Raw genomic sequence first — 21,049 nt, forward strand, 5'->3', positions numbered from 1 at the left:
ACATCAGTCACCATCTTCCCTAACATGATACACAGTGAGAAGGAAGTTAACCTCTACAACTAAGATGTGCTTTGCCAGGGGCTCGTGAATATCCCCACAAATACCAAGCCCCTCCTCTCTCTCGTGGGCGGTAGCCCAACTGTATGTAGTTGATATTGCTCATCCTCCTGCTCAAGCTGTGGCTCCTTTCCCACGAGGTGACATTCTACTTCCTGAATGTCAAAGCACCAGACCTCTATGCCATGCCTTGCAGATGGTGAGTCCAGATGGTGACTATACCAAGTTTGTCTTTTAGGCTGCGCTTGAGGCTTTGGTTTCCCTATTCCAGAGAAGATAGCAGAGCAGCCGTTACATCATTCAGTACAACAACAAAGCAAAGGCTGGAAAATGTTCGTCATGTGTAATTCTCCAGAGGGTAAACTCAGTGTTTTAACACTGATGAAAACCCAAATAAAACTTTTCAGAATTTGACAAAACCTTTATCAGTGTTTTTAAAATGGTTTCTTGTTTAATTGTTTTGACCTGTTCTTGGTTGGTTCTTGATTGTAGGTGGAGTTGAGAGAGGCCACCAGAGTTGATGTTGCACACGCGGTGGGTTGGATCAGATTAATTCAGTGGACCAGCCTGGCGCTTTCGATGAAAACCCAGCAAGCCTGAGGTCCTCTTGGTTTCGAAGTGTTGCATCTATTACTACACAAATAATGCATCGCTCTTCCGAATACACACCATTCTACAGATTTAACTGGATTTCTTAGGTTGAATTGGTTTGGTGTGTGGAGTTTCTCCTTTGCTATACTTTTGTATTGCAGTTTGGAAATGAATTAATTCTAAATTGCATTATTGAATGAAATTATTTAGAATCTGTCATCAATAGACATAGAAGGGCAGTTCAAGGAGAGGATCAAGTTCAAACAGCTATCCAGTGATAAGACAAAGTAGTTATGTTTTCATTCCTGATTCTCATCACATTTTTGTCATTCCTGAAAAATGAAAGCAAAAATAGGATCTCAGTCATACCACAGTTTTGGACTAAGGTTTGTAGTTGGGCACCAGCATTGTTTTTGGATGAGGGTTATGAGGGTCTCTTTTGTACAGAGACTTTCTGAACTGGCCAGTGGCAAGACAGAGATAAAAGTAGTAGCAATCAGTGCATAGCATAGAGGCGGATGAAGATTTAAACGTCTTTCCTTTGTGTTTGAATGGGCCCAGAATACGACGTACTGTACTTGCCAAGACTTTCAAGTGTCTTAATTGTTTTTAAATCCATTTCAACTTAACTGACTGTCTGCCCTTGACATCTATGACATGGTTATGGGTATTGATAGTTGTAGCACGGGCAGTGGGAAAGAGGTCTATAAAGGCAGGGATGAGCTCAGCCAGACAGATAACCTTATTCCAGATCTTTGAGGGAATCTCCCACAGAGAAGTTGATGTTTGGCTTCTATTCAACAACTACCATCATTGACAGACAATTTTGAGTGACTTAATTTTGTTTTTTTGCAGACAAAAGGGCATTCTTTAGAAGAAGAACAACAAAAAGTTTTCACAGTTTGTCACAGCAGAGAACTGCACCCAAACACAGCCATCAAATGTCACACCTACACCATGGGGCAATTGGTACTTGCTCAACTCCACTGATCTATAAATGCCTGAGATCAATACTTAACACATATTATTAAGAGAATAAGCCCACTATTATAGCCACTCCAACACAAGCCCAGGAGGGCAAAGAGGGGCAAAACAAGTTAATCATGAATTCAAATATTATAATAATAATAAAATAAATATTGGGCTGGTTATGCTTTATCATCATTTATCGAGAAAATTTATGAATTTGAGATTTTGAGAGGCCAAGGCATTTGTGGTCTGCCAGCATGTCCCTCTGCTTCCATGTGCTCAGTGTGTCTCTTCCATCTCTGTCATACGGCACATGCATCTATGCCTTTCCTCATCCCAGAGCTACACTGTTTCCTCTCTGAAGTCAAAGTCACCTTCATGACCCATTGTATAGGTCACAACATGTCACAACATGCTGCAAAGTACTCCCCGAGGCCTATACTTTAATGTTCCATCTGACTGAACATCTGAAATGCATGAAATAAGAATTGTCCAGTTTTTGAGTGACCTCTACTAAACGCAGAGTTAAAGGGCTTTTGTCCACCTGTTAGTGTGAAATATGGACGTGATAGACTTGTAATGAGTTGAGCCTTGTCACATTTATAACCATGGCACGCGTGCAGTGTTAGAATTCCTCCGAGAGTGCCCTTCTCACACATCTTTATTCCTTCAGATTACCAATTTGGCAATCATTATGTTACGAGTTGTTCCTAAGATTGGCAGGCACGTCAACACAATCTTTGTTACAGTCTCATTCTTCATATGGTCCTTGTGGATCAAGAACAGGACGTCTTTGTTCTGTGCTTCTTGTGCCACAAACATAACAATTTCCTGCATATAGAAGCACGGTGTGACGCATAAAAACAACCAAACATTTGAAAGTCATATTCATTTTCTTTTCCATTTGCCATTATTTCAGCAACATACATTTTGTCATGTTCAAATGTTTCTATTTCCCTTTTCTTTCTCTCCAATGTCGCTCCCTCCCCCCTCTCCCCTCTCCCCTCCCCCCTCTCCATTTTTTCTCTGTCAGTTTTATCATTGTGCCCTCGGCTTTCGTTTCTCCGAGGCTTTTGATGGGTGCTCTGATGGCAAGATGATGGACAGACTAAACTGATTTCAACATACTAATCGTGACGACATCACGGCTCAGTCGATTTCATTTCACATCACATGAAAGCAGGCTGATTCGAAAAACACCAAAAGACATTTTCCTTCACATCTTATCGAAAAACATTGTGCTTGGTTGGTATCATTTACAGCAAGACTGATGCGTTTACACTTTTAATCTAATTCCTTCCACTGATATTTTGACAGACCTCAACATACTACTACATTTTTTATCCCTGCTGTTCTGTCTATCACTGTCAACAAAGTTAATTATTTTCACAACCTGTTTGTCTTTCAATTTGCAGACTCAAAGCTGCATTACTAAACTGACTGACATAAAACTGCTTTTAGTTTTTAGTTTTAGTTTTGTTTTGAAAAGTTTTTTTTTTATATTTTATATAAATTCCGAAAATTGACTGACTGTCGCATTTCCTCCATCATCGTCAGTGTAGCATTTTGGCATAAGCATGCAGCTACTGCTGATGTCGAAATACAAGAGGCTCTATAACTACGGCCGCTGCCATATGGATCATCACAAATCTTGAATTCATGACAGCTGAGTGGTGGATTTGGGCCATATTATGAAGAGCACTCCAGCGATAGCGGGAGTACTTGTCTCTCCATAGCCAACTCTGGTCTACTCCTTCAATCATCAACTCTGGTGTCTCTGGAAAAGCAAACATGCTCACATCTGTCAATGGGCAAATGTGTCCCCCAACACCAAGCTCCAGCTCCTGACTTCTATGTTGCTCTGGCCAATCATCCACACCATTTGACACAGATCAGCCAGGCATTAAGGACTGCACACTTGTTTCATATAGCTCTGGCTTATCCAAACCTCTGCTTGCAGTGTCATGATCATCTGGAGTGTCCACCTTCTCCAACTTTACGTCTTTCAGCAGATGATCTTTCAGTTGAGAAGCCAGGAGATGATGTAGCCATGGTGGGTGTCTGCAGGGCATGGAGCATGGGTTGCATGGCTCTGTCGAGAACTGCAGACTGACTCAGAATCAGAGCCCCAAGACTGGCGTGGTCCACAGCAGCAGCCATCACAGCATCTCTAGCCTTCGTTACAGACAAATAGGTTGCTGGGAACGTCAATCCATCTCTTTAGGTGGGTGGGAAGGAATTGTGGAGCACCTGGATTACTTGGGAATGGAGAGACCACCCAGGTATGCCTTGGGAAAATGTATCCATGGGTCTTTGAGTCAAGCCTTGTTTTATATCTTTCCACAACATTAATGGTATCATTTTGTTCACATTGTTCCTGTAACACTTGACAATGTTCCACAATGAGCTGTGATAAATCGAGACGTCTGCGATAAAATCATAACAGACCTGTACAACCAGCCCCAGTGGCCTAATGGATAAGGCACTGGCCTCCTAAGCCAGGGATTGTGGGTTCGAGTCCCATCTGGGGTGTACATTACTGGGTTCTAGTCTGCTTCGGGTCACTGGACAGTAGACTGGACAGCAGACTGGATAGTTTATAGTTTCCTCCTGCACACTGCTCTTGCGTACCCTGTTCATGATGAATGATGACTTTTCACTTAAGATCAGATTTCAGAAAAAGCTAAATTGCAAAAGCCCCCCATTTTTCAGCTAACTCCCAAACGTACAACACAAGTTGACTGCGGATTTCTGTATTTAGGGAGATAGCAGACAAAGAACATTACACACTGAAAAAAACAACACAGAAGCGCTTCACTTCCCTAGAGCTCTGACAAAACTAAGAAATGCTTCACAAAACTGTTCTTTTCCTGTTGCAGGGTTTAATTAGTCATTAAGCATTTATTGCTCCACTGAACCTCATTAGAACAGCCGCAAGCTAATTTGATTTAGTAAAAAGAGGGACTGATAACATTTCTTGCCCGTTCAGGATGTAATATGTGATGTGTGCCACTGAGGGCTCAGGTTCATGTTTGCTTGTTGTACAGATGTGTTGAAATTTTGGATGAATACTCCAGTATTTTATTTCCATGAAAGATTAACTTTAATCATACAAATTTATATGATGTACTTACAGCTAATGGCCATAATCAGTTTTTTCACATTCTGGAGGGGATGATGAGTGATTTGTGACATCAGGAATCAGTGGAAGCCAGACCTGAGCCAAAACTCAATTTAATTTCACTGTATTCATCTTTATGAAGGTCTTTGTTGGTTATGTTTGACTATCTACTACTGTATTAACGTCCCATTTGAGTTGGTTGTCAAACACTAATACATGCATTTGCAGCTCATTTTTTCCGGAAGTCAAATCAATTATGAACCCTTTAGTTCTAGTTCTCTTTATCCAATGAAAAAAATTCTCAGCCCAATTGTGTGTAAACCCTGGCAACACTATCTCCACAACTACAATCTAAATAGCAGCAGCATTCCCTTACTTTATCCTCTCCCATGGGAAAAAAGAACATTAAATGAAATAACTGTGTCTTTAACTGACAGGCAAATGGCCCATGTTTCAGGCTGATCATAATCGTGTAGACAATATTTATAAAAAAAAAGAATGCACACAGATCATCACAGCAGCTCTGTCATATCTGACATTTCTCATTTTCCATCTTGTTATCTGCAGCCTTGTGTTGACATTCCCACTGCCTCACGTGTAGAGCCAGAAACAGTCGATGGAGGCTCAATAAATAGCTGCAGCCCACAACTCAGTGTGCCCAATATGAGTGAGCACGTTTTTAATATATCCTCATTAAATATGCATGAGATTAAGTACTCTACACTCCACTGTTGAGTGAGGAGCATTGTTTTGAAATACATCCATGCACAACCAGCCGCCACATCAGTTGTTTTTCCAGTTTAGCACATGTAGATTGGTCACGTTTGAGTGACTTATGTGGACAAAACAGATTTCATACTGTTAGAAAGCTGTGCATTCAGTACAACAGTCAATAATATTATTGACCCAACCTTATAATTTCATTTTATCTGTGAGATACCAGCATGTAACAACCTCTATTTCATGCAGAATACGAGAAGAAGAAATACTGCCACTGCATTTGTCAGATATTCAATGTTAAGTAATTACTTTAATCTTGGCTCGAAGTGATTTCATTGTCAGAAGAAACACAATTTACTGTCAGGGCATGTATCTGTCACATACAGATACGGTGATGGTGATACGTGAACTGAATAAGACAGGTAGCTTATCATCATTTGAAGTAGGGCTCATCAGTGTGTGACCCCACAGACAGGGCAGTGCATACGCCATGTTGGCGAGTCAGCGCCCAGTTGACTGCTGTAAATGTCCTTAAACAAATTCCTTTAGACAATTTCCAAAAAGTTGCCATATCTGTGGTTGTAAAATTGGCACAAATGTTGCCAGGCAGCTGAAATCCCTTTGTTGAGTTGGCTCCAGTGGCAGCCTCTATAAGCCTGAGGGACAGGCGTTGCCATGACAATGCCTTGTCCTGAGCTGAGCTGGCAAAGCCTATAAACAAATGATTATATGACTGAAAAAAGCAAAATGTCTGTGCCAGATATGTGCGTAACGAGCACACATGACATGCTGTCCCCTCTGCTGCTGTGCCAAAGAAAATGTCCCCAAAGTCAAAACTATTATAAACCACAGTGGATCCCACACACTGCCTCTGAAGTAGCCACCTTAGTGCAGGAGTTATAATTAAAGAAGTAATGTTAGAGCTAGTTTTTTAATACTTATAATGCTTTGTGTACACATCGCAGGAAAAAAGAAAAGCTCACAATTGTTGTAGACACCTTCACAATGAGATTCCATTCGAGAGTTTGTGGTGAATAGTCTTCAAGAAGGCTGAAATCCGTTTTACAATTCATATTTTTACCGAATCAATGCACAAACCCTGCATTTGTACCTTTCTTTTCAAGATGGAACTGTCAGATATAGTTTCAGGACATTACAAGCTTCAAAATGCTGATGAGTGTGCAAATTTATTCCATGTTTTGGAAGTGTTATGGCTGAGAGAACTTTATAACTCTGTGTTAAATTTCCCATCGTCTGATTTGAGACAGTACCATCCTACCCAATGACGCCGCTGCCTTAACAGGTTTTACACATTGTGGTCTGATGAATCTATTGGCTAAAATTATGCTAATGAGTGGAGTAGAACTGAATGTAAAGGCCGAATAATGGCCTGGCAAGCTGCTTCTAGCACCAGTTAACACTGAAGCTTGTGCAAAAGGAAATGTTCTGCCAAATGACCCAAAATTCCATTAATGAGTGACTTGTACATGTGCCCACTCGGGATTTAACCTAGCAGAGGCCCAGTTGTTAGAAAAGGTTAATGAACCCTTTGGAATAAGTTGTAATTCTGCAATTACTTTTGATCAAGATGTGGTTTGATCTTCATCAAAGTCATAAAGTAGACACTCTCTCTCTCTCTCTCTCTCTCTCTCTCTCTCCTTCTCTCTCTCTCTCTCAATGTCTTTATTGAATACAGTTTGTCTAATCATCATTCACAGTCCAGGTTGGTTCAAATATGTGAAAAATGTATTTGATCTGGTAGAACGTTTTTCAAAACTGAACCTTGAGGAGGAAATTTAGAACACCACAATCAAGCAATCAATTAATCATTATTTCTATGACATCTAGCGTGCAGAGCCCTCCCCAGGATGTGCCACAGCATTCTGGTCAGGGTCTCTATACTCTATCCTCTATAATTCACATTTATTTTTCATCCCAAACCATTCAGTGGTATGTCTACCTGTGTGTTTCATGTTGTCGCCAGGCACCATCCAACTTCTTGAGCTCTCAGATGTTGAGCCAGACCTTTACTCAGACCTCCTCCTGTAAAACAAATATTGATGCATCTTTGTATTCATGGTCTCCTCTTGGGACTAGTGTGCTATGCAGCAGAACAGCCACAAGCTAGGATGCTCCGTCACCCGAAGTGGGATTTATATGGCAGAAATCCCAGAAGTGTTGATAAAGTTAAAGGCAATTTTCTGCAGTGTTGATCGTGTAAAGTCCCTCCTCACAGTTGAGTAAATCTGATCAGCGAAATGTTTGGTAGAGGTTATTGCTGCTTAGGGCTAGAGGTTCTACCATTTATTGAGTTCAAGTGTCACATGCATTCCAGGCTGCAGTCTGGAAGATTTAACAACGTTGCGTAAAGACATGAAAAGTATTTTTGTGTCAAGATTTTAAATGGGTGACGTTTGTCTGTGATTTACTTGAAGCTCACACCACAATGCTCCTTCGTGTAATTCCAAATAGTTCCCAAACATTAAAAAAAAACAGCTACTGCAAAGAAAAAAAATAATATTTTTTTTTCAAATCTCGGACAGCTTGGGATGCCAACCTTTGGTTTACAGTGTTTCAGCTCAGTAAGGTGTTGTACGCACATTTAATGCAAAAATAACAGGACAAAGACAAACAGTACCTGAGCAGGAATATCAAGGAACAATAACAAGTGACAGAGTGTCCTATTAAATGCATTTATCTCATATTTTCTCTTTTTATTGCTGTTCAAAAGAACCATTGCCTTACTTGTTTCCATTGTTTGTACCGACAGACTGCTTCATTCTGTCTGAGAGAATGGAAAACTGTGAGCAAAATACACTGAAGTGGATTTTATTACTCACCGGCTGTAGGCAGAGGACATATAAGCAGAATTTATGTATTTCAAGTATATATGAACTCGCTTCCCACCTTCAACAACAGCATATACAGGATCTACAGACAGACCTTCCATCCCTGAAATAAGATTTTTTACAGCAGATAATGTGTTTCTTCTGTTCTGTCTAATTTAAATCAAAATATATTGGCTCGGTCCTTTCTGTTCCATCTATCTTTGTGAAATTAGTCCCCACTGTGACATAAATTTCTGTGTGCAATTTTTGTGGGTGCCTGGAATCACATACAGTATCACAGACAGATGTATTAATCTCAGACACTAGGCACTCTCACGTTCAACAGACTTGGTGCTATAATTTTGATTCGTCTTCCCTGCAAACCTCAGGTGACTCATTTTGTTGCTATTTTGGCATAAATTGTGGAATTTGCTAGGGCCATCACCCACCAAAACGACCTTTCACTATTGTGCAGACTGTCAGGCTAATTGTTTCTATTTTATAACCAGATCTCAGGTTTGCGTTTGTGATGGAGGAGCGTTAAAGCACGGAGGCATCGTAAGTCCTCTACAGAGTCCGGCTTATATTCTCACCGAGTTGTCTCTTCCAGGAACACATCAAATTAGCACCACTGCCCACAGGCTGCGCTGGGAAAAGACTGGACTGTCTGTAATCTGGGAGCCAGGAGCTGTCTGACAAAGCCCAAAGGCCCAAGCAAGCCTGCACTGCCTTTGGTTAGAGGTTTGAGGGAGCATGTGGGAGAGAAAGATAGAGTGGGTGGACAGTTTCATCACTGCGAAGACAGGGAGAAAGCTTTGCGCTCTCTCATGTACTCCAGGAGGATGCTGGTAACAATTACAGAAGAGCAGAGTTGAACTGATTAGTGAAGGGAAAAGAGCACCTTAGCACCCGAACACACATTCAGACCCATACACTCTCCTACCCCCGTGTCTGTGCATACAAATAGGAGGCTGCATGAGAAACCGTACAATTAGTGCAAAAGCCAGTCACATCCAATCAACATGCAAGAGGTCATGTCAATTATTCAAGAAGCATGGCTCTCTAATTATGTATATGCATATAAGTGCAAGAACCAAGAATCCTACTCCTAAATATGCTTATTATTCAACACAGAGGTATTTAACTGACCGGATTAATTAATAAGGAAGGCACAGTGACCTGTGATGGTGATTTAGCTCTGCAGAGACACATGGCACATTAAAGGTCACATGATGATGAGTAACTTATTAACCTGTACCATTAGCTAACATTACACTACTCTTACCTTTACCCTGGACATTTACATACTTTTGCTAGCATCTCAAACTTTGTTCATTGCCCCTCCCCGCAGGGTCACCAAGAGGTCAGGGGACTGAGATAAACAGTCCATCATCGTTTCACCATGCACAGGGCGGTCACGCCATGTGAGCAGATGAAAGCTCCAAAAAGACAGGATGACAAATTATTTGTTGTTGGAGGAGTGGGAGGGTGCTCCCCTTCTGCTGGGGGTTACGACTCCTCCTGCACCTCGTACATGGGTGCTCCATCCTATGGTTTATATGTTATATCCTCGGCACCTCCACCCCCCACCAACCCCCCCACACACACACAGACACACACACAGACATACACACTCTCTCTCTGTATCTGTGTGTTCTGTATTGTCTAACATTTTCTGTGTCTTATTTCCTCAGACTTCAGTAGCGCCTCAAAGTTTATGCTGCAGGACACAAAGCCTTTCAACCAATGAACACTTTCACTGTGTAGTGCTGTTGATGCAAAAACACACACTCCAACAAACTAACACACCGTTACTTCCAGCTGGTGGGAACTGGGCACACATGCGTCTCTGTTTGTATTTTCAGAGAGGTTAATGTGTGTTGACATCGCATAAATGTCCTTTCATCCATCTGAGAAAATGCCAACCATGCAGCAAACAAGTCAAACACACACACACATACACGGTCACTGTCCTTGTTTATTCTTTTTCAAAATATAGTTGCAAAATATCGTGGCAACCTTGGCAATTAGAGAAAGGCCACTCTCAAAAACATTGCCGATTATAAAAACACAAAACATTCACCTTTAGAGGGTCCTCAATCGCTCTTATTGTGGCAAAACACACAGTGTGTTTGCATGTTTGCATGTTTGCCTTATTGCCCATTGATTGTGGCTTATTGATTGTGGCTTTGTATAGAACCTGAATTCTTAATTTCTAAGATGTAATTTAAACCTGATTTGAATTGCTGAAGATATTCTAAAGAAAACATTTGTAAACTTTACAGCAATTCATTACTGACACTCGTCTCTACAGTGTTAACAGAATACACTTAAATATGTTACTTGAAATGTAACACACCTTACTGTATCATTTGTAGCATTTTTTCAAGCTTGCCCTAATTCTCCCCTTAATGCTTTCATGCTGGTGTTTTTTAAGGACAGCTCGGCCCCATGTTTCCATCATACAGATTAAAGTGAACAAAATCCATTTAAGGTGTATTGACAATTTTCACAATTCCAATCTCATACTGGCACAGAGGGCAAGGTCAGCACAACCTCACACAGCACAGGGGACAGACGATGTCACACTGCAGGCAGTAGACCACACAGCATTTTCTCTTAATTGAAATTCAACAATGGAAAAGCTGTTTGGGATTTTGTTCTACTGACATTCTGTATTGCAGTTTTAGAGGCAATACCTTTGGAAGATAAACAGTTAATCCAGTTACTTATTTTGCAATCCATTCAAATTAGTACAGGTAATCACTTGAGCCAGACAACATCGTTCATTGTTATTATCCTTTTGGTACATATGGTCAAAAAGGAGAATTTTTTTATGTCATTACGCCAGTTGTAGTTGGAGTTCAGACATAAAGATTAATTGGTTTTCCCTCTGGCTAGATGAACTTTAATATCACTAAGTCTCTCACTATAACACTCAAATCGTGTAAGCCATTGGGCCTCTTGAGCTAAAACACAGCTTTGATCCCCTGACCGGCTCTCTTGAATGAAACGCTCCCCACAAAGCTTAGATGATGTGGAGCCATTAAATATGGAACGAGCTAAGAGTTTTTCCATCGAATCAGAGTCGCTGGCCCAATTACCAAATCAAGTATGCAGCTTCCACACACAGACTTAGTCGTTCGCAGTCATTAAATCACAAGATTCATGCTAAAATTTGTATTTTGATAAGCAGGAATCACATTTTTGCTCAATCTGGGATAGTTGTATTCCATTTGTTTTTTATTTCAATACGATTTTTAAAAAAATGGTTTCGCTTTTAGTTTAGGTTCAAGTTTTATTTTATGGTAGTTTTCGTTTTTCATTCAGGTTTTTCCAAGTCTTGCTCCACATTCCCCCCCAGTTTTGTTTTTCAGAGTGTTTTATTTTAATTTCAGTTGAGTTTTTGTGTCTTTTTGTTGCACTTTTGACATTCATGTAAAATCACCTAAGCAGCACTAAATCAGCAACAAAACCATGACAACGCATGCTCCTTCATTAAACTTAAAATCCAGAACAGGCTTTTGTGAACGACTGCCATATGAAATGTATCGGGTTCGTAGATCTGATACACGGAACAACATAGGAATTATCTGCACAACATCAGTGACCTTCTGAGTGTCACCGCTCACAGTGGGATTACCGTACAGTCGCGTGGTCAGGAACGCCAGCTGGAGAAACAGTGCAGCAATTCTTTAGTGAGCATGCTATGGCACATGTCCTGCATACAGCACAGTTCAGTAACTCCATATGTTCCCTTCGGAGCAACACACCGCAAACCAGCAGTGCATAAATGTAAAACCAGTCAGTGTCCAAACAAACAAGCTGTTAAAATGTGACGCACTTTTATCTCCTTTTTGCAAGGAAATTTAAGAGCAGTCAGGATGAGCTGTGGTTATTGAAAACAGGAGACAATGTGCTGGTTAGTTTTAATAAGTAAATTAAGTTGAAATTTAGATTGCTTCTCTTACGCTTGCTACACACGTCTGTGTTGCAATTTCATCTTTCATTTCATCTTCATATATAACAGTCACATCTGGTCATGCAGTGAATGTAACCAGTTGTGCTGTTGTTGTTGTTGTTGTGTTCAAAACCGATCCACTTCCCTTTAAGTGAAGTCATCATCATCAGGACAGCAGTTGGAAAAACACACACAAACAAAAACGAGAGTATGAAACACAAAGGTGAATAAAAAACAATAAAAACAATTGAAAATGTCTGTAGAATGCAAACATCAAATCAGGACAAGCATGACAACTGCAACTGAGTCAGCCGGCCTCGTCTCCTCAGACAGGTCCTGTCAGAGTCCTGAGGCTGATGACCGAGGCATCTGCACTGCTACCTCACCTCTCTCCAAATGGAAGTTTAAGTGCTGCTACATGGTTGATTAGTATTTTAAATGTAGCTGCTATGATCTTACTAGGTGATTGCTAGGTCTCTAAGTGTGGAGGGAAAGTAAATGACTTTTTTTTTCTGTTAGCAATGAGGAAGTTCACAAAGATAGTGTGGAAATCTCACTCACTCAGATGAAACACCTGCTCATTATAAGGTCAGTTCCAACATCTATTGTCTTCATCCAACACTAAAACAATTTTACAAACTAAATGGAACGTAGTAGTGTTAACAGCCTGAGCAGTGTCAGCAGCAGCAGCAGCAGAGCCAACAGTGTACTTGAATTATTTTACTGTAAGACGTATGCAGTGACTTTAGGTGTCTTGGGTAGCCACATATTCTGCCCTTATTGTGTGTGTGTGTGTGTGTGTGTGTGTGTGTGTGTTGTTTATGAGATAAGTTTGTGGCTGTTGTGAAGTTAAAAAAAAGTTCAAATACTTTGCCCCCCCAGTAGGAGTTATCATGACCCCTCCCCTCATTAAAATCTTAATCATTCAAATTTTTTTTTACTGTGTGTACTCTCAGTGTCCGGCCAACATAATCCAGATGAGAAAACTCTCTGATCTGATTAAAATCCACTCTAAGTCGCCTTTGCTGTGGCTCACAGCAGGAAGATTCATGAGCAGCCACTGTAAGTTGACATGTTTTAACCCTGAGGGTTGTCTGACAGGCAGTTTATAGGCTCTGCTCGACCCTCCAAATGTTGATGCTTATTGGAGGACAAGAGGGAAGACTGAAGAGTTGGAACTGTAAACTATGCTGTGTTTTTACTTCGATGAAAAGTGAAGCGTTGGCTCCATTATTTTTATCTTTATTTTTCTTTTTTATTTATTTATTTTTCTTTTAAGTGTGTCATTCCTCCAACTTATCAAAGGTCTGGAGGCGAAATAAGATTTGACTTTGATTTTATGACATTTTATTATTACAGATTTTGTCTGAGGAGGATATTTTTATATATATTATAAATATTAGCAAGCATGTCATGGTGACCCGGGAAGACATAATGACTGTAAATATTCCCTTTATCATACCCACCAGCTCTATGTAACAGATTGTTCCAGCTCACTGATTACTTTCCACGACGCGTCCTACCACGCCTTGATGGTCAAACTCAGTGGTTCTCAAACTGTTGTGTGTGTTCCACTTGTGGTACTTGAAGATTCTTCTGTGAAAATTGGGTTATTGTGGCAAATGAAAACATATTTTTTTTATTTTGGTAAAACATTTCTAGACAGATGTACTTCCTTTCCACATGGGTACGTCCTTCTGACCTCAATTTCATTATGTCATGGTTTTCTCAGATTTTTCTCCCAGTTGGTGGTTTGTTGGTGAGATTGTACGAAGTCTTGATTTGGTTTAGATATTTAAAACTATAGATCCATTTATTTTAGGATTTAATTTCCTTATAATAACCCAGAGTTCATATCTGAAAGAGCTTTGCAGAATGTAGATGTGTGTGTATATGTGTGGTAGTGAATGCGTGCGCTGAAGTCCTCCTGATAGAGGCCGAGACACGCTAAATCATACGGGATAAATTATCCTCCAGCTTGCCCAGTTAACAGTATTAATGGCTTCCCAGTGTGTCCAAAAGCTGCCTTGTTCCCTCATTAGGAGAAAGTGTCACTGCCTTGGCCCTCGCTTAAAGGGACCCCCGCTGTGAAATAAATCAGAGTGCAGACCACCATCTCCTACAGGGGCGTCCTTCAGCGTTTCTCTCTCTCTCCCTCTCTCTCTTGCTCTCTCGACTGCCTTTCTTGCTTTGTGTCTAAACCCATCCATCATGGCTTTCCCCCTTTTTATCCAGTACCAGAGGAGGACTTCTTAATTAGTGGAGGCATTAAAAAGTGAAAAAAAAAAAAAAAAAAAGAATCTTGCCAAAGACTCTATGAAGGCATGCGCTAATTCCACATTCAGTCACCATCATCCTCCCATCGACAAGATAGATTGGATGGTCTGAATATGCCACGTTAATGAAAAGAGCTATAAATAAACCATCCGCTCATTTTAATTTAGCAATTTAACCATTTCGACCTCCATCAAGCCTTCCTTCTGTTATGTCAATGCGCTTATACAGTATCTATCCAGTAAATGTGACAAGCGATGATGAAGTGGTGGTTAAATGGTGCAGTCAGTTTATTATCGAGGTAATAAGAGAAGCACAGGCACGATGAGATCAGGCATTAGGTCAACTGTTGAATAATACACTTCGTCCTTCTCAGGGAAATCTAATACATGAGCTGAACGATGTAATGAAGAGCATTTCCATTACTGTTGTGTGCGTCTTTGAGGACAATAACAGAAGAAGAAGAACCACCGCTGGGTTCTGTTTTTGGTGGAAGCAGATCAGCTTTAGATGATCTTGGTCCATAGTAGAGTAAAGGTAAGACATCATTTCTTGCTTAGTACTGAAATTAGCAATAACATGAACTAATGAATGTGTTTTAGTTTGGTTCAGTTTTTGTGGCACAATCTTAAAACCATACAGAGAACTTTAAGAGTGGCGGGAGAGACAAGGTCTTATTCTTGGCCTCTAGATCAAACAAAGATAAATATCAAGTCAGTCACATTGAATCTGTAAATTATATAGAAAGAAGATCCAAAACTTTGATTTCCTTATTGATACGTATTTGAAAATCCTGATCATAAACCCTGTGACCCCTGGCAACAGAGCACTGAGAGCGGATGGGTGAATAATATAACAAACAGTGAGAAGTAGAAGTGTTTTGAGGTAAAGGAGCAAATGGGGTATGAGGTTTTGAATGGTTTGCAAGAGAAGAGAATATGTGATGTAGTTTTAGCTCAAGCAATCGTCTTTGTAGAATTTGTTCCCTGCTTTTGAGAGTGGCTGCATAGTGGGCCCGTCGGCAAACGGCAATCCAGCAGCTGAGCAACTGGAGCCTGCTTGCACCATTACCTTCTGCCTGCACAGAGACACATAAGAGAGGCAACCGTGAGTCAGTCAAACTAATTCCCCAGAAACCAAATTATGTCTTTAAGTGACGGCATCTTGGCTAAAATGCCTGTTTTTCCCCTCGGGGATCAAATGACGTGTTTCTTCTTCTGTGTTTTTGTTCGACTTAAATGCGTATTATCACATTTGAACTTGTGAACCATTGAAGAGAGAGGAAAAAAAGGCCTGCGTACGTTCGGAGCTTGTATTTCTGCTTTACGTCATGAGACTTTTTAAGAGGTTTTCTAACGTCTCAGTTGATGATCACTGATCTGTTAAATCAGAGGAACTGTGCTATCTCGATCACTGGCTGTACTAAGACACTGTCAGCTCCAACCACCATCACAGAAACATAATCCTCAGTTCACCCGAGCAGCAAAACGTGCTCAGGCAGCAAGGCGCTCCAGAGACATTCAATAGAGTCATTTAAACAATTTGAACAGTAATGTGTTTTGTAATATGTTCTTTTCTTTGATGCATTTAAGTCACACTCATCTTTTTTGCACAATGGCGTGTCGTTTATGGCGGGATGGTTTCATTTAACTGCAGTTTCTCCTGGGCTCCCTTGGGAACACCTGTCCCCTTCAAAGTACTCTCACGTGCAAACTATCCTTCCTTAGAGATTTGTAACCTCTCATCTCCTACTAGTAAGCATTAGGCTTTATGAATTTAAATTTTCACCAGCTTTGCCAGGGAGAAAAACATTATGGCATTATGCGGTACAGTGCTTTGTTGCAAATTCAGTCAGCCAATAGATTGTAGCGCTTCAACAGTATGTGCATTAAAATACATCAAACATGGAGAACTGGAGAACTAGAGTGGTTGAGGATGGAGCGGGTGGCTAGGGATAAGAAGATCCCCGGCTCGATCCGGCTCCCCCTAGGAACCCTGCCGAAGTGTTGTCAGGCAACACACTGAACCTCTACCTGCTCTGCTGAGCAAATTGCCGCCTTGCATGGTCTGCCTCCACCCGTGTGTGTCGGTGAATGAGAGGTAAAGCTCTTTGAGCTCTCTGGCCTAGAAAGCTGCTATATAAATACAGTCCATCTACCATAAATACACACGGAGCACCGAGCACACATGGTGAACTGTTCACATTAGCTGCCATGAACACAATGACTGTGTATGATGCGTGTCCAAATATCTATGTGCTACGTATGAAAGTGCGATAGAATGCAGCATGCCAGGTGGTCATACATGCTATTTCAATGTGCAGTAATGTGAGCACTCAAGTGTAGATGCTGTGTGATACAGTGATGCCAGATGGATAATGTAGCACTGGATTGGTGATATGGAGTCACTGATCAGCCTGGTGGAGGAAACTCTCCTAAAACCTGCTGGTGTTTTTTTTGGATCTCCTGTGATCATTTTGGGTCAATTGTCACAAAATGTACCTTCAGAATTAAGTTATTCCTTGTGTGAGTTGCGCAACAGAGAAGAAGACTCAATTATTGACTGAAGAGCTAATAATTGTAACAAAACCTGGAGGACATTTGCACTCACTACTGCTGCAAGAAACAAAAGAAAGGTTGACCTGATGGTGGCGCTGTAACAACAACAGTTATCTCAAAACACTAATTATACAATGTATAGAGAGAACTTTTTTTTTAGCAGAACTCAAAATGTTGTAAATCAGTGATACATATCCTTGGTGTAACCAAGATACATAAATTAGCCTTGCAGATCACAGCAGGCAGTGGGAATTCCAGATCCTCTACCTCCTCCAGCCAAAATAGAGCTAAATATAATGCTGTCAAGAAGCTGTGCAGTCTATCTGCAAGAGAAAGTATACAAGAGAGGAGGGTATCTGCTTAAATCCCCAAGAACAACACAGCAGCTGGTGCTAGCACAACTTACTACGTTTATCCATGTAACCGCGACTACCACATGTTTAAGTCCACGTCCAACTCATTGCTTATTCACAGTATCACTTTATAGATAGAAAAAAAGCTGAATTGTTAATCGAAACTCTTCCATTTCAACGGTATAGTTATGTAAATGTTGCATTGCTAGTAGGTAAACCGTGTGTGTGTTTGTGTGTGTGGGGGGGTGGACGTGTGGCCCAGTTAACCTTTCGTGCCTACACTTCTTTGCTTTCTAAAAATAGCTGCAAACATTAAATGAAATATGACTGCACTTCAATGTAAATAATGCAGTGAGTGGTTTAAGACAGAGACATTCAGACCAACATGCTGTTTGTACATTCATAGCTCAGGGCCATTTGCCTCATTGATGTCATTGAGTAGTGTCCAAAAACCCCATGGTTAAAGAAGGAAGGAACAATGATTTGAATCTTCTTGGGTTAAAACATCCCAAAGTAATGGAAAAAGCTAATTTCATGGATTGAAACCAGAATCTGTCTAAATAGAAGTCTTACACGGTTAATAATGTAAACGAACAAGTTTATTTTCATGCAAAGATTTCTGAGAATCCTCTGATGAGACCAAGGAAGCAGGTGGACAGATCCCCATCCCCTAAACGTGTCTGAATATTATAATGAAAGTCTGAAAATATTTGTAAATTTGTAAGTAGTTTCAGAACAATTAAGTCAAACTCTGTTGTGTTTTATAATGGTTTTGTCCATTATTCATGTTTGGCACCAAAGGGTCACAACATAAAATATGTTTCTCTTCATTATGTCACAATGTGGTTATTAATATAATAATATGATATGATATTCAGAAATCATTGTTTGTGCCTGACAGACTCTAAAGTTTGATGACAACTCTTCTTTGACATTTTAAAGGTTTTGACAGCTCGTGCCATTGAGTCAATAATGATAAATTCAGACTAATAAGAGACTCTTCAAAACAGCCAGAGGGTTCACAGAGATTTAAGAAAACCAAACATTTTCCTGCTTGGATAAAAAAGGTTGATATTTTGATGTTGCATAATGCATCGTCCTCTCAGCCTTAGTGTAGTAACAACACAGCACAAGGCAGCAAAAATGTGTATTTCTTTGATTAATGACATTAGAGGAGTGCCCTTTAAAGTGAAACCTAAAACAAAACAGTGTCGACTTTTAAGTGCTTAAAACTGACATATAGAATAAAGAATAAACTATTCAGGGGGGAACTGTGTGTGTGTGTGTGTGTGTGTGTGTGTGTGCGTGTGTCTTATGACCTGGGTCAGTGTTCGGTGGCAGTTAATGATATCACTCAAAAATTGTTTAAAATAAAAAGCTAATTATCTTAAAAAGTAAAAGTAGTATCACCCTAATTAGGGCGCAGACATCTCACCTCGTTCTATTAGTACATCAGCTTCTAACTCTCCAGGCGAGAGTTCCTCAAAAACTGCCAATGTGCTCTGTAACGTGCAGTAACATGCAGACAGGAGCCCAATATTCAGAGGTATTTTAAATATTGTCTGCACATACCGCATAGAATGTACAAAACTATATACAAAAAGGGAACAACATAATTGCACCATTATCTCCGAACTGACAGAGAGCTACATGAAAGGGCATCCATGCAGCGCTCAGGCTATTGCTCCAACATGAGTCATCACTGTCGCCTTTCTGGTAGGGTCCCCTCGTGAAATGATCCAATGCTCACACACACTGCTGTACACACTCTGACTAATAGGGAATATGCAGCAACGTTATCTTTGGGGCTACTGGGTGCACTGCTCCTACAAGAATCCAGCTCTGAAATGAACCTGTCTTTCCTTTCAAAATGACAATCCCATGGAATAATGAACATATTCTCATATTCTGGCATGCAGCTGATCTGAAGGACTAGAGAGAGATAGTTGATTCATTACCATTAGCTGGCAAAGCAGTAAGGAACGCCAAAAATAAAGACAGAACTGTTATCCGGCTTGGCTCAGGTTATTACATCGCCACCATTAGGCAACAGAAAAACATCCATCCATGTAGTTGGTTACCTTGTGAGAGATCATTGGGACTGATCACACCATAAGGAAGAGACCAGGAAGAAAACCACCTAACCTCAACATTGTAACCCAAATGTGTTCATCTTTGTATTTACACGTTATTTATACGTTATTGAAGCATTCATGAATGTTTTAGGAGTGTATGTTTACTTTAGGAGCGTATGTTTTCTTTTATAGCTGTCTCTCAGATTGCTACAAAGCTAAATGGTTGTATCATTTTTGCACGAATAAACATTCCGTTTTGTAAGCAGCACTTGTGTGATTTATTGCAAACCCTTTTCCAGTGACAAAGGCCAAAGCAAAGACACAAATAGGAAGCGGAGCATGTCTGCCAAATTCACCCCAGTCATGATTAATATTGCTCAGTGGTGAGATAACACGCCCTGTATCTGCTCCATGTACTCTGTTAGATGTGTTATTACTTTGCCCACAGTGCTTGTGCTCGCAGCTGTAGGTCTCGATCGTAGAATCTTTTCAGAACAGCGTGAAGGTAACGTGACATGTTTGTGTGTGGTTGTGTGTGGCGTGTAGAGTCAAGGTGCAAGCAGTGTGAAATGAAACCTGTGTGCGTTTGTCCGTGACTTCGGGATCCTTCACCCTCTTCTATGAAACATGTCACAAGAAACATCAGCATGAAATGCGTTCAACCCATTTCTCATTCAGCCACACCCTCCCCAACCTCAACCACACACCAAGCTGGGTCCATTCCTGACCTCACACACACCAACAAATACAAGCATGTATTTGCATCTATTCACAATGTCCCCTAACATTGGCACATGCGGCACCACACATTATATTCAAGGTCAAACTAAAACAATTAAACGTAATTTAACAGAACGTCTGCTGTGTTTTTCAGCTGCCAAAATGTCCCACCAGGCATTTGAGAGGCATGAACTCTTTTACACCCAGTGTTTTATTATTTATAAGATTATTTGTGTCTTTCACATTTAGCAAATGTATCACACATCTGCAAATTCTTACATTAGGCATTAGGCATCAAGTGAAAAATCGACATACTGCATTTCTTAAACTTGTACTGTATCTTGATGAAAAGCTGTATCTCATCTCGTCCATTCGCAATTTTAGTATTTATAAATGTGTCTACAACAAATAAGCCAATGAAGGAAAGTAAATGTGCAGAATCTCATTGCTCATTTTTCGTCCTCATTATTATCATTCTTATTATTGATATTCTTCACTTTAAACTGTTTTTCTTTGTGTGCTTCTCAGAACACACCTCTCCTCGGCTCTAAAGAGGTCTGTATCATTCTTGTGTGGTCAGGCAGAAACCAGACGCAACATCGTCTTCTGGGAAATGTGGTAAAAGGAACATGAAAACATCTTCCATTACTGGATGACGGAGGGCGTGGGGAGCTGTGGAATGAAATGGAAATCAGTCAAATGGGTTCTTGTAATTCACACTTCTGTTAAAGTGGCTCATTCAAAAGAGCGCACATCATTTAACACAAAGTGTTTGTGGATGTGTTGAAAGCCGATGTGAAAATCACCTGAAAAGCAAAACTA

The 21,049-nt window shown here is 40.5% G+C and overlaps 1 non-coding gene across 1 annotated transcript; it reads left to right on the forward strand.

Moving 5' to 3' along the window:
* The first annotated feature begins 4,076 nt into the window (after positions 1–4,076).
* trnar-ccu (transfer RNA arginine (anticodon CCU)) lies at positions 4,077–4,149 on the forward strand. The gene has a single exon. It is a non-coding gene; the product is annotated as a tRNA-Arg (tRNA).
* Positions 4,150–21,049: the final 16,900 nt, after the last annotated feature.

This window comes from Genypterus blacodes, unplaced genomic scaffold (genome assembly GCF_046128005.1).
Source record: "Genypterus blacodes isolate CSIRO-AG114 ecotype Tasmania unplaced genomic scaffold, CSIRO-AGI_Gbla_v1 ptg000030l_1, whole genome shotgun sequence".
Classification (NCBI taxonomy): Eukaryota; Metazoa; Chordata; class Actinopteri; order Ophidiiformes; family Ophidiidae; genus Genypterus; species Genypterus blacodes.